At 35.8% G+C, this 13,866-nt stretch overlaps 1 long non-coding RNA gene across 1 annotated transcript in view; it reads right to left on the bottom strand.

Moving 5' to 3' along the window:
• Window positions 1-5,809: 5,809 nt before the first annotated feature.
• Window positions 5,810-13,866, bottom strand: part of LOC123383093 — a 237,081-nt gene continuing 229,024 nt past the window's right edge. Inside the window, exon 4 of the long non-coding RNA XR_006592455.1 lies at window positions 5,810-8,860. This is a non-coding gene — a long non-coding RNA (uncharacterized LOC123383093). The remainder of the gene's footprint in view (window positions 8,861-13,866) is intronic.

The following is a 13,866-nucleotide window of genomic DNA, read 5'->3' as shown; positions in this document are numbered from 1 at the left end:
CATCTTCAATTCATTTCTGTACCTCGACTGGCTTTTTTCCCTTCTTCTCCCTCACTTGGATAGCCAATTGTTTCTATGCTATTTGCTGAAGGCTCTACCTTTTCCCCCACTATTAGTATGAGTGTCCCTTACCATTAATGAAACACCAAAATACAAATGAATTTTTTTTAGATTTCTATTTCACTGCTATGTTTCTAAAATTATATCTTAATGATTTAATATTTTCATCTTTGTAGTATATTTTCATATGGGGTAGAAATCATTCCTTATTTTTTTCCCCAAAGTTTTCTAGTCTATGCTTGTGTAGTATCTTTCAGAAGACCCTTAGAATTACCTTACATTCTTTGGAAAAACTCTTTTGGAATTTTTAATAGAACCTGTTAAAGTAATAGATAATTTGGTGGCAATTTATAACATGAAAATAGTAAATCTTAGTTTTTATGAACATGGTATTCTCTTTGTTCAGTAAAGTTTTATAGCCTTACTCATAAAAGTTTTGCAAATTTCTTAAGTTCATTTCTAAGTATTTTGTATTGTTATTATAAATATGTTAATTGTCTATTGCTGATATATTGGAATTTAAAAGTTCTTATTTGTAGCTGTTTTTCTTATTGAACTCTCCTGTTAGCTTTAATAGATTCTTATTTATTATCTTTGAATTTCTAAGACAGTGATTGTGCTGTCTGCAAATAACAATATTTAGAAACTTATTTTATTTTCTTATTTTATTGCATTTTAGGAACTCTGCTTGCATAGTAGTAAAGTAGAAATTCTTGTCTTACTCTGATATCATTAAGAATGTTTCCATGTTGCAACAATATGATACTTGCTGTAGACTTAGGGTAAATACTCTATCAAGCTAAGAAAGTGATTTTCCCCCCTGAGATTGCTAATAGATTTGGATTTTTAAAAATTCAAGCCTAAGTATTGGATTTTACTTATTAAGTAGTTGTTGAACTAAGGCAATTATTATTATTTTTTAATGTACTAACAAATCTAGAGTGTTACATTTAGTTTTTCTTGGAAATTGCCTTTAGAATTTTTCTAATGTCAAATAATTATTTCACATGGGATAGATTCTAACTGTTCTTAATGTTTTATACTTTTCATATATTGATATATTCAATTTACTAATTATTTAGTACGCTTTTTAGTTCCTTTCATAAATGAGTTTTGGCCTCTGGTTTTCTTTTAGTGTTCTTCTTGTCTGGTGTACATATTGGTATTATACCAGCCTTATTGAATTAATTACAATGTGCTTCTATTGTTTTTTTTTTGTCTTTATGCTTTGAACAGTTTACAAAACATGGAAATTTGCCATTATTTGAAGTCTATCTAGACCTGTTGCCTTTTTATTTTTTATTTTATTTTTTTTTAAATGTTTTTTAAATTTTTTTTTTAAACGTTTATTTATTTTGGGGACAGAGAGAGACAGAGCATGAACGGGGGAGGGGCAGAGAGAGAGGGAGACACAGAATCGGAAACAGGCTCCAGGCTCTGAGCCATCAGCCCAGAGCCCGACGTGGGGCTCGAACTCACAGACCGCGAGATCGTGACCTGGCTGAAGTCGGACGCTTAACCGACTGCGCCACCCAGGCGCCCCCTGTTGCCTTTTTAAAGAGCAAATCTACATTTTCAAAGAACAGGTTTACTGCTTTTTCTGTATTTTCAATTGTTATTAGCACATTTGAATTTTCTATTTATTTTTTATTCAAATTTGTTAATCTATATTTTGTTAGAAAATTATCTGTTCATTTTATATTTCAATCGTTTTAAGTATTAATACTAATATCTGTTCTCCACTGTATAGCCAGCCTCTCTTTATAGATATGAAGAAGACTTTCCTAGGAAACATTTTTTTCTCCTCCAGGCAGACATGACAATTTTTATTTGTTCATTCCAGTGGGTTGATATTGAAGACATCCTACAAATATCAATTAACTCTGCCAACACACAGTAATTTTCTGACAAGATAGAATGGAAGCCAAAGAAAACAAAATAGGAGAGTAAATACAGCCTAAGAAGGTAGTAGAGGTAATGTTTTGTCACTGCAATTTTTTTAATGCTTTGCATGTAAGAAAGGCCATCACAACATTGAAGAAATTAAAGAGAGAAAAGCCACACTTTCTGCAAAGCCTAAAATGAAACTAATAATACTGTATTCTATCCTTAATATTCAGGCTCAAATACTTTTAATTAATATCAACACAGGAATGGCATGAGATCTTTAGATCATTAATTATGCAAGAAAGAATTAATAGTTCAAAGCTGTGCTTCCTTTTGTTCTAACATGCTCCCTTCTCCCTAATCTTCCTAGTAGCATACCTCAGAATCACTGGAGAGCTCATTAAAATGAAGATCACTGAATCTCATCCCCAGAGTTTCTGAGTAGTGGTTTTGGGAGAGGGCTGGAAAATTTGCATTTCTGACAAGCTTCCAGGTAATCCTGATGCTACTGGTCCAAAAACCACATTTTGAGAGCCACTGTTCTAAAGTAATAGCACTTTGATTTGGGTAAATGACCAGCAAAGACTTCCTTACTCAGTGTCCCTTGAAGTTGGTTGTGCCCATGTACCTGGGTTCCAGCCAATGGGTTGCAAGTGAAACAGATGTTTGTGCAATATCTGGAACACATCCTTCAAAGAAAAAGAGCATGTCTTCCCTTCTACTTCTGCCTTCCCACTCGTTGGAATGCAGCCATGGTGGTGATCGTTTTTTGACTCAGAAAAGATGAGAGGTGTCCTGGGGATAATGGAGCCCAAAACACTATCAAATCACTTTATCTATCCTGAGTATGACCTGAACTGCTTGTTCAAGCCACTGCCATTTGGGACATCTTATGACTACAACCTAGACTGATTCAAACAAACACAAATATTTTGCTGTTCTAAAGTCTGCTTTCAGTACATCAGCCAGAGTAATCCTTTTAAACCTTAAATCAGACCTCTTCACTCCTCCACTCAAAATCCTTAATGGGTTCTCATTCTAGAATAAAAGCCAAGGTTGTTGTACTGGTCTATGACATTATGTAATCATCAGCAACACACCTCCCAAACCCCTCACCATTGCCTCCTCACCCTTGCTCGCTCTGCTCTACCTATGTGGGTTCTTACTGGTTTATGGCACACCTGTCAGCCATACTTCTATAATACTCCCTCCCTCCCTTCATATCTCACAGTATCTCCTTATTGAGACCTTCCTCAACTACTCCTACTTAAAATGCTATCCAGAAACTTCTTCCCTTCCCTGGCAGTTCCTATATCTTTTCTCTGCTCTATTTTTCTCTGTAGCACCAATCACCCTCTGACACAACATATATTTTATTTATGTTACTTAATGTCTATCCTTTTCCACTAGAACGTAATTCCGAAAGGGTGGGGATTTTTGCCTGTTTTTGGTCACTGCTGTGTCCCAGAACCTATATGTAACCTGCATATATAGTAGGTGCTCAACAAATAATTCTTGAATTAACAAATTCATGTATTATTGAATGCATGCATGCATGAAAAAAAATGACATGCGGGGGGCACTGCTACATGTTCAGAAGATAGTAAACTTGTTAATGGCATTGAACTGGGAACAGATTCATGCCAGAACTTCAGCTCTGCTGCTACTAGTTTTTTAACCAAATGACCTTCTTCATCTGTGGACAAATTTGTATAATTAGAATAAACATAATACCTACTAGCTGTGATTGTTGGGAGGATTGAATGGTGACATCACTAAAGTGTTTACTACAGGACCTGACATACAGTATGAGTTCAGTAAATGTTCAGTGTTATTATTATCTTGAGCCATTTTCCTTCAAAAAACATTATGGGAAGGAAAGTCTACAGAGAACAAGTGTGTTTCAAATGAGGGAGAACATGGGGTCAACTCACCCCAAATAAAATGTTTGAACTCTGTCCTCCTTTCAACATATTCCCTTTAACCTTTTATTTTTGACCTATGGAGGTAAGGATTTTTACCATCCCTGACTCTTCACAAAGCTAGAATTCTTAACACAGGTTTCCAGAATGACCTTTATCAGGATCACCTGATACGTATTGAAAAATTTAGATTCCAGTTCTTGCCAATTTACTGAATGGGACTCTGAAGGGATGGAGTCTAGAAATCTGCATATAATAAGCTCCTTCAGTTACTACTACATACATTAATGCTTGAGGATGTTGAGTTTTGATTAATAGCTCTTCAGGTATTATGGCTAAACAGTCTCATGATGATATGGCCAAGAGCTATCTGAAACAAAGTTTTCTCCAAGCTCATCTGATTTCCTCATTAAGAAATAAGCACTCAAGCCTGAACTCACCATGGGTCTGTATACCACTCTGGAGAAACAGATACCAGACTTTACATGCTTATTCATATAAATGAAAGCATCTAAGAACATACAGCTATAATCAAGCAAATAAAAAAAGCCCTCCATCCAAGAAGTTACAAATATGAGAAGTTTACAGGAATGGGTGGGTTGGTTGGTGTGTGTATGTATGTATGTATGTATGTATGTATGTATGTATGTATTTATGTATTCATTCATTCATTCATTCATTCATTCATTCATTCATTTATATAAGCCCTACAACAAATGTGGGGCTTGGACTCACAACCCTGAGATCAAGAGTTGTATACTGTACTGACTGAGACAGCCAGAGACCCCATTTTTTTGTTGTTTTCTCCTCAGCAATCCCCAAGACTCTCCATCTATCCTATCTCCTTAGTGAGCAACTCTGATGAGGTGAGAGAGGATAATGGAGTCTCCATTCTACCACCTGGTGCGGTATTCTGTCCATTCTGTTGCCAAAGGTCAGTTGTCCTCTCTGCTCACAGTCTTCCTTTGATCACCTCCCATCATGTTGGACAATTTACATGGCCTGTCCCTCTGAATAACCAGTTCTAAGTGAGGTCGTGCATTAAAGACATGGACTGCTTCAGGGGTGTCTAGGTGGTTCAGTCATTTAAGCATGCAGCTTGGGCTAGGGTCATGATCTCAGGGTTCATGAGTTTGAGCCCCAATCGTGCTCTCTGCTGTCAGCACAGAGTTCACTTCAAATCCTCTGTCCTCCTCTCTCTATGCCCCTCCCCCACTCATTCTCTCTCTCTCTTTCAAAATGAATAAATTTTAAAAAAAGGTATTGACTGCTTCAGCCATAATAGTACCTGGCCTGATGGATGAATGGGACCTGAAAACTCCATGGCCCACAGTGGAAACCTTTGGATATTGACACAGCCATAGCCTCAAATCACGAGCAAGATCATTATGTTATTAGGGGTATAGTCTGTAGTTGGCCTACCTGTCCCGTAGCATCTGCTCAACAACAATATCAGTTTTTTCCAATCCTTGTTTTACCTCTTTCTGGCTTCCTCTTTCACAACAGACCAAGCCACTGGTATTCCATAGAAACTTTGGCTGAGTCAAGCAGAGTGTGACAAGTTTAACTTAACAAGGGAAAGCTTAGAGTTATTGACAAAGAAATGTCAGAACCAGACCTCAGGTGAAGTGGATTAGACTGGAAAAGGCAGAACAAGGGAATTTAAGCAAATGAGGAACTTAAAAAAGTGTTTATTTATTTTGAGGCAGTGGGAGGGGCAGAGAGAGGGAGAGAGAGAATCCCAAGCAGTCTCCATGTCATCACCATGGAGCCCAATATAGGGCTCAATCCTAGAAACCATGAGATCATTACCTGAGCCAAAATAAAGAGTTGGCTGCTTAACCGATTGAGCCACCCAGTACCCCAAATCAGGAACTTTGATAAAAGTAGTAATATATTGGAGTTGTATAGCAAAGGAGAGTTCTTCTTTTTGAGGAATGACAAGGGAGAAATGTAAGTTTGAATACGGACCCAAAACATGAAAGTCAGCTTATGGAGAGAGAGAGCAGCAAGATACCAACATTATTAGCTAAATGTCCAAACTAAGGTCAAGTGGCAGAGTGTCCCCTAGGCCAGAGTGACCTGTCCCTTGGTGGAAATTGACAGGATCGAGACAGAGAATGCCAGGAAGCTCTAACATCAGACATCAGCGATGTTGTCTTAAGAATCCTGACCCAAGGATGAAAACATCACAATGAGTAGCACTCAGGAGAATGAAGCAGGGGCTCCACTATAGAGAGCATAGGTAGTAAAATTCATGTGGTAAAGGCAACACGACATGTAAGATGGAACACTGCATACCCCTCAAAGGGTCTGTTTGGTCCCAAACTGGAGTTTGGGGCAAAACCCATGGGGAAATTTGAGTGACCCAACTACAAACGTTTGGGCTACCAAAAGTCCATTTCTAATAATTATATAAAATTAAGCCCTATAAAGACAAACATAGGAATGCAAATCCAATAAACTAGTTTAGCATTTGACTCTGATATAGATATAAACTATATCAGATAGTTTATAATAGTCCCAATCTAGAAATCTTTGGATAAGTATATGACATTTGGGAATATTGAGATCATAATAGAAAACATTCAAAGTTAGCAGTGCTATTTTTCCTGGAACTTTAGCTTCTCTTCTGTGAAATGTTTAACACATCTTCACAAGCTTGCTATGAGTATCAAATAAAATCATGTATATAAAAGTCCTTATCATCTAGAGGTAGATTATTAAGATTATGATTTTTGCATGTAATTGGTACACTAGTAGATACTGTGGAATGTCTTTTCTGTAAAATCGTAAGGAAAAGTGAGGAGGAGCTAAGGCAGTGGGTCTTGACAATTTATCTTGAATGGGAAGGTGATAGTTCACAAAAGGCTACCAATCAATGTTAAAGATGGTGGCCATGGCTAAGATTCATGGACTTGGTTAAATGTAAGGACAAGAACTGAGGCAAGTCTATACTTAGGAAAACTATTCAGGAGGTTGGAGATGGTATCAGAAATGAATCAGAAAGCAAACACAAGATAGGTTAAAGTCTTGATCAAGATAGAAACTAAGAACATCAGGAACCACTTAAAAAATCTTTTTTAATGTTAATTTATTTTTGAGACACAGAGCACAAACAGGAGAGGGGTAGAGAGAGAGGGAGATGCAGAATCCAAAGCAAACTCCAAGCTCTAAGCTGTCCGCACAGAGCCCAAGGTGGGGCTGGAACCCATGAACTGTGAGATCATGACCTGAGCTGAAGTTGGACACCTAACCAACTGAGTCACCCAGGCACCCCAGGAACCACTTTTATGATGCCAGCTCTGTGGTTTTGGGAAGTTCTCCAGATTTATGAGGCCCTATATATTCAGACATGCAGTATAATGAACACCATCTTGGTTGTTCCCAAATGGTACTGGTTTATACTTATTATTCCAATGAAATTCTTAATAGGATCTATTTTCACCCTCAAATGTTTTCTGGAAGAAGTGGAATGAGTGGAAAAATGAGAGCAGAGATAGAAGATAGAACACCAAATATGACTGCAAAGAGAGCAAAGAATGCAGGTGTAGCAGGGAAAACCCCAACCCACTGCTTTGGATTTAAGAAATGTTGAGTGATGTTTTACTCCTAAATGGTAATACTTGCCCTAAAGCATGTATTTTCTAGGGTGGAACAAATATTTCCGTCTCATTCCCCTTGATAACCTGCTTGTGGAAATTTGCCAGTCAGCACCAAACAGTGGACTATAAGTTTTGAGAACAAGCAGTACTTTAATATAATTTAAAAACTTGGGGGCTTTTAGTTTGTTTTTAGTTTTTTCTTTTAATGTAGCCCTACACTCTTTTCACATTGTCTGTTCAGAGGCACTACCCTGCAGTGCTTCTGACAGTTCATTCTTACTGCCTGAGTGTATAGAAAATTTTCCTACAATGCAACCTTTTCTTCCAGAGGCACTTAATCAAGATTTTGCACTATGGGGAGGTCACAGAAAACCAAAACAATAAAAGCAAAGAATGGGTTGGGTTAGAAGGCAAGGTTAGGAAAACTGAATTTACAATGGGAGCAGGACTCCAGGATATGAAAACAGGCTGGAGATCTGTATGAGGTTGATTCAGAAGATGATGCAGAAATGACTAAACCTGAATCAAAAGCAAATAGATACTATGAGCTGCAGTATGTCACAGAGTGTGAGGTCCTGCACTCTTCCCAATAATTTATTTTTCACTTGGATAAGGGCACAGATATCTAAGTCACTTATTTTCCCCTTAATCTTATTCTAATCCTTTGCTTGTGCTTGGCTTTGGGTAATCCAGATGAATTTTGTTAATGTGGTCCTTGAGGTTCACCCTGACCACCTCCTGGGTCCCAGGGGGTTCCACTACCTTGGCATGACACAACCTCAGACACTGGGGCTGCATCTCAGTCTCCTCCAGGCTTGACCCTATCTATCTCATACAGAAGAGCAACAGATGTAAGTGTGTGATCTTTGCAACAGTATGTGAAGCTATTTAAAATTGATATTTGGTAGGGAATGCCTTCATTTCTTCCAGTGACATGGTTATCTATTTAGTCTCTCATTTAATTCCATGGGTGAGTCACATATTCCTCTGACCAGTTGTTTCTTGCATTTCCTGAGGGAATGACTCTCAGGTACAATGCTGGCAACTGAAAGGCCCTGCTGTGTTAAGACACGGTATTTGAATGCAACCCTGGGACCAAAGTACATGAAGAGGATGTACCCAGGGATAGAGCCCCAAACTCAACTTGGAGATCCCTCTCTTCTGTTCTTATAATTCCTAACAGGCAACATTCCTTGTTTGCTGGGCACTTTACAGGAAGTCTGAAGCTGAGAGGTAGTTCTCCATTTTGTGGCACCTGAAGAGCTTGCAGGCAGGTGGTGAAGGAGGTTGGAGAGAGAATGTTCTACCATAACTCATCACTAGAGAACTTCATGAGTCTAGGAAAGTGCTTCTCATCTTCTATCCAATTGTATTTCTTTGATAACCCTATAAAAAAACAAGGTAGATGAAGAAACAGATACAGAAAGCTATGTCACAGGCCACGTGACTTAAATAGGTGTGTCACTTAACTAAGTGACCCATTTAAAGAGAGATCCATGATGAGAAGACTAGACTCCTTTTTTTTAAAAAAAAATTTCATTTACATTATTATTTAATTAAAAAATTTTGAAACCTAAACTCTGTAAATGCAGTTCCTGGGTCAGTCCCTGTTCCAACCAGGGACGGACATCAGGATGTCCTGAGGGCACTTTTAAAATGGAGATGCTTTGGCCTTACCCCACTCTCCTGAACCTATAGTCCCAAACAGGCCTGGACAGGTGTGTACTTACAGAGCACTCCAGATGCTAGAGTTGAGAACCATTAAACTCTGCCATATTGATTTAACAAGAAGAAAATCAGTCAAAATGACTACATGTAGTGACTCTTATGTCATTTTCTAAGATCAAAAAGGACTTTATGACAAGAAGAGTTTTCCTTCTCTCAGAGATAGTATATTTAATCTTAACTATCCAGAATAATAAATATTAATATCTTATTCTAGAAACACAATTTAGAAAGACTGAACCCTGGACCTATTAGAGAAAAATACTTACAGAAAATTTAACTTATATTCACCCCCTCATACATAAACACTCAGGAATGAGCTTGTAGGTTACTTGAATGTGATAGCTTGGACGGTTTATAGCAAGAGAGGTATCTTGTGATAGCATTTTTTTTTAACTTGAGGGCCTTTTTTTTGAGGGCCACATTTGAACCAAATATATATATGTCTATATATCTCTATCTATCTCTATTTATATCTATATAAACCTTTGTAGTGGATCCATACATGAAGAGAAAACTCAGAGGTGATACATCAGATGAAATGAGATGAGACATAAGACTTCCACTTGTTCAATGTCCTTTCTAAGGCTTGATATTGTCAGTCTTAATTGTAGCCATTCTGGTGGGTATAAAGGATTTCCCACCGCAATTTTTATTTGAATTTTCCAGATGCTTAGAGGTAGTATTTTTTCATATGTTTACTGGGTGTTCAGATAGCATCCTTTGTGAAATTCTATTCAGATGTTTTTTCCCATTGTTGTGTTAAACTGTCTGCCTTTTCTTACTAATTTACATGAGTTCTTTATATATTTTGAAGATTAGCCTTTTATCTCTTGGGTGCTATCTTTTGATGAATATATTTTCTATTTATAACCCATCCCAATATATAAATATTCTCCTGTATATTTGGCACTTTTTGTCCTGTTTAAAAAAGTTTTCTTTCTACAAAGAACATGGACTCTGGAGCCAAAGGGCCAGGTCCTGATGTCACTAACGTGTAGTTTGAGTACATCACACAACTTCTGTATACCTCAATTTTTTCTGATTACAATACTTCTATCTCATAGAACTGTTATAGGAATTAAGTCAATTGACATACATAAAATGAAGAAAAAAGTGCCTGGTACATGATAATACTACATTCAGCATTTGCTAAAACTTGCCTGTCTTAGTGCATAATTTCATAGACTCTCTTTGTTAATTTCTAGATTTCAGTATGCAGTTTTGGTTATTCTTATCTGAATAGATGACTTACATACCTATCTTAAATATGAAGACATGTGAACTTGTCACCTTAATTCCAATGGTCTTCCCCCTGACTCAACTGGAGAAAACCAATAAAGGATTTAAAACTGATCCCTAAAGTATCAGTGTGTCTGCTACAGACAGTGACTGAATCAAATTGATTCTCCCTCCCTTCATCTTGACTGTCAGTGACATTATACATTAAATTTAAAGTCTTAATTTCAATTTTCAGGTAATTAAAAGTCACACTCCCAGCTGCCTTTGAGATTAAGATACTCCTAACTTCTCATTAGTGTTCTTAACCTTTGTTAAGAACAAAGGAGAGGCTTTTGTAAGTTGCCTTGCCACCAATTTCATCCTGGGGCCATTGCATTTACTTCTGTTCTAACTTAAGGATGGCAGATCAACCCTTATATGTAGTTCATGTTCAACATGCTACCAAGATAAGTTCCCTTAGGGAGAAAATTGGGTCTTATGGCATGTATGATTTCCCTGTCACATAGAGAACCATCAGTTAATGATATTGACTTAATGATATATAAACATACACAGTATGTGATATATAAACATACTGTGTATGTTTATAATAAATGATATATAATAATATATAATATATATATTATATATTATATATATAATATATATATAAATGATATATAATAATATATAATATATAATAAATGATATATAAACATACTGTGTATGTTTATATACATATATAACTATATTCGTTACTTCATATGCATTATATTACTTTAAAATTATTTTTATTATGTTACTTTATTTATATTCTTTTAGTTGAATGAATAATTAGATAACTCACTTTTAGTATTTAAATTTTGATTAGGATTCAGTCCACTGTTGGGGGAGATAGGTTGGGAGGCATGGATTCTATGTAGTAAGCTCTTTTGATTCTAGTGTGATTCTAGCCCTGATTCACCTATCTTGACAGTCCAAAAAATAGTCGTTGACCACTTAATACTTCATTGTATTAAATATTAGTGATCACACAAGAAAATAAGAAGGTGTGTTTTTCAGCACTTTAAGGAATGCTAATACAGTTGAATGATACTTGTAGACAAGTACTTATCAAACTTTAGTTTTATAGAAATTGCCTTTAAATTTAAAGTATTCAGATTCCACCTGCAAAACTTTTGATTTAGTATATCTGAAACTAAATAAGTATGAACTAGATATAAACTAGAAATATGTACTTTAAGCAAACCCTTTGATAATTCTAAGGCAGGATGACATAGGGGCCATAGTTTAAGAAACACTGCTCTATACTGTAAATACAAACTTCAGAGTAAGGATTCTAACTGTTCAAACCTACTAAAACCAAGCTGATGGACTCTAGTGGGTACTAAAAAATATCCTGGTCCATCTTGAGATGACAGCGGGCTTTTCAATCTTACTCTTATCTTGAGAATTAGATTGTAGAACAGCTGGGGAATTCGAACTCTGACAATCTGATCCACAAGATTATGATGTAAGTACTCCCAGTACCTAAACCTATAAATGGTAGATAAGATATAATACATTTTAATGTATAGCCAAGTTTACCAGAAAGTTAATGGAAATCCACAATTTCCTGAAACAGAGACGAAAGAAAAAGGTAAAGCAACAAGCAAGTGGTCTGATAATGCTTCAGCTCAGGGATGTAGGGGGTAACATATAGGCATTTCCTACATAAGGCCAAGAATTGGAGCTGAGACCTTGCATAAAGCAGGATCTTTAGTAATCCACTAACTGAGGAAAATGAGTAGAAATATTCCCTACCCAGGAACTGGGTAAAAATATCTCTCATGAAAAATTGATGGCCAGCCTGTGAGTCTTAAGGGTTTGGGATCTCATTTTGTATTATTAATGTAATTCTGGAGTTTCTAAGCCAAAAAGTGAATAAAAGAGTATGGATGACTAGTAGAAGAAAACACAAAACCACTCAGGAGGAACAGTTGCCCAGTCAAGACATAAACATTTCCTAAAGTATAAAACAAGTACCAATAAAGACAAGATCACAATCAAATTTTACAAAACACATGAGGATTAATCTATCATGAATTAAAAATCAGAAAAATGAAAACACAAGAGATTAAACACCTAGGAACTTGAAATAATAGAATGACAATCATAAATAAAATACAAAATAAGTAAGTTTAAGTAATTAAAGGATTAAGAAGAAAGAAAACTTGAGAGAATGAAACCAGGTAAAACTTTAAAAGGAAAAGAATGTTGTTGAAATTTAAAACTTAATGATGGCTTAAATGGCATATTAGCAATAGCCAAAGAGCAATTAGTAAACTAAAAGATGGTTCTGAGGAAATTACCCATGATGCAGGACAGAGAAAGTAAGTGACTGAAAAAATGAATAAGAAGTTAAGAAACAAAGGATTGGATAGAAAAAAAGTCAATATTTACATAACATTTTGTTCTAGAAGGAGAGAATAATAATATTTAAAGGTATAGCACCTATAGATTTTCCAGATTTGATGAAACTCACAAATCATTAGTTTGAAAAACATAAAAAACATATTTTTTTAGAAATCCAAATCAAGTGATTCCATAGGAAAACTTTAGAAATTCCTTTAGTAAAGAAGTCTTAAAAGCAAACTTAAATAAGAAACAAATTACATAGAAACATTTATGATTGCAGCAGACTTTTCAGCAGCAATAAAAGAAGCCAGAAGACAATATAGTAATATCTTCTAAGTATTCAGGGAGAATAAATTTCAAGTTAGTAGTATAAACCCAGTTAGACCATCATTCAAGAGTGAGAAAGAAATAAAGGCATTTTTCAAATAACTACTAAAAGAATTTACCACCAACAAAACTATTGAAGGATTTTAGTTAGAGAGTAGGAAGCTGAACTTAGAAGAAAGGAGGAGGATGTAGGTGGCAATGTTGAAAAATAATAAAATACTGCATATAGGGATCAATCTAAATAAGCATTGACTAAATATGAAGTAAGTCAGACTGAGAAAGACAAATAACATATGATTTAAGTCCTGTGGAATATAAAAAAAATGGATAAACAAACAAAAAGCAGAATCAGACCTTAAATACAGAGAACAACCTGATGGTTGCCTGCTAGAATAAAGGAGGCCAGGGAATGAGAAAAATGGGTGAAAGAGAGTAGGAGGTACAGGCTTCTAGGAACGGAATGAAGAAGTCACGGGAATAAAAGGCACAGTCTAAGAATCTAGTCAATGATACTGTGATAGCATTGTATGGTGACAGATGGTAGCTACCCTTGTGGAAAACATCTTATAATGTATGTTGTATACCTGAAAATACTGTAACATTGTTGTCAACAATACTCAAATTTTTAAAAATTGGAAAAAAAAGAACTGATGAAATAAATTAAAAAGAATTACTAATGTGGTAGATTAGATATAAATAAAATAGAATCAAAATATTTAAAA

This window comes from Felis catus, chromosome F2, assembly GCF_018350175.1.
Source record: "Felis catus isolate Fca126 chromosome F2, F.catus_Fca126_mat1.0, whole genome shotgun sequence".
In the NCBI taxonomy this organism is placed as follows: Eukaryota; Metazoa; Chordata; class Mammalia; order Carnivora; family Felidae; genus Felis; species Felis catus.
This window is presented reverse-complemented; position numbering and strand designations above follow the sequence as displayed.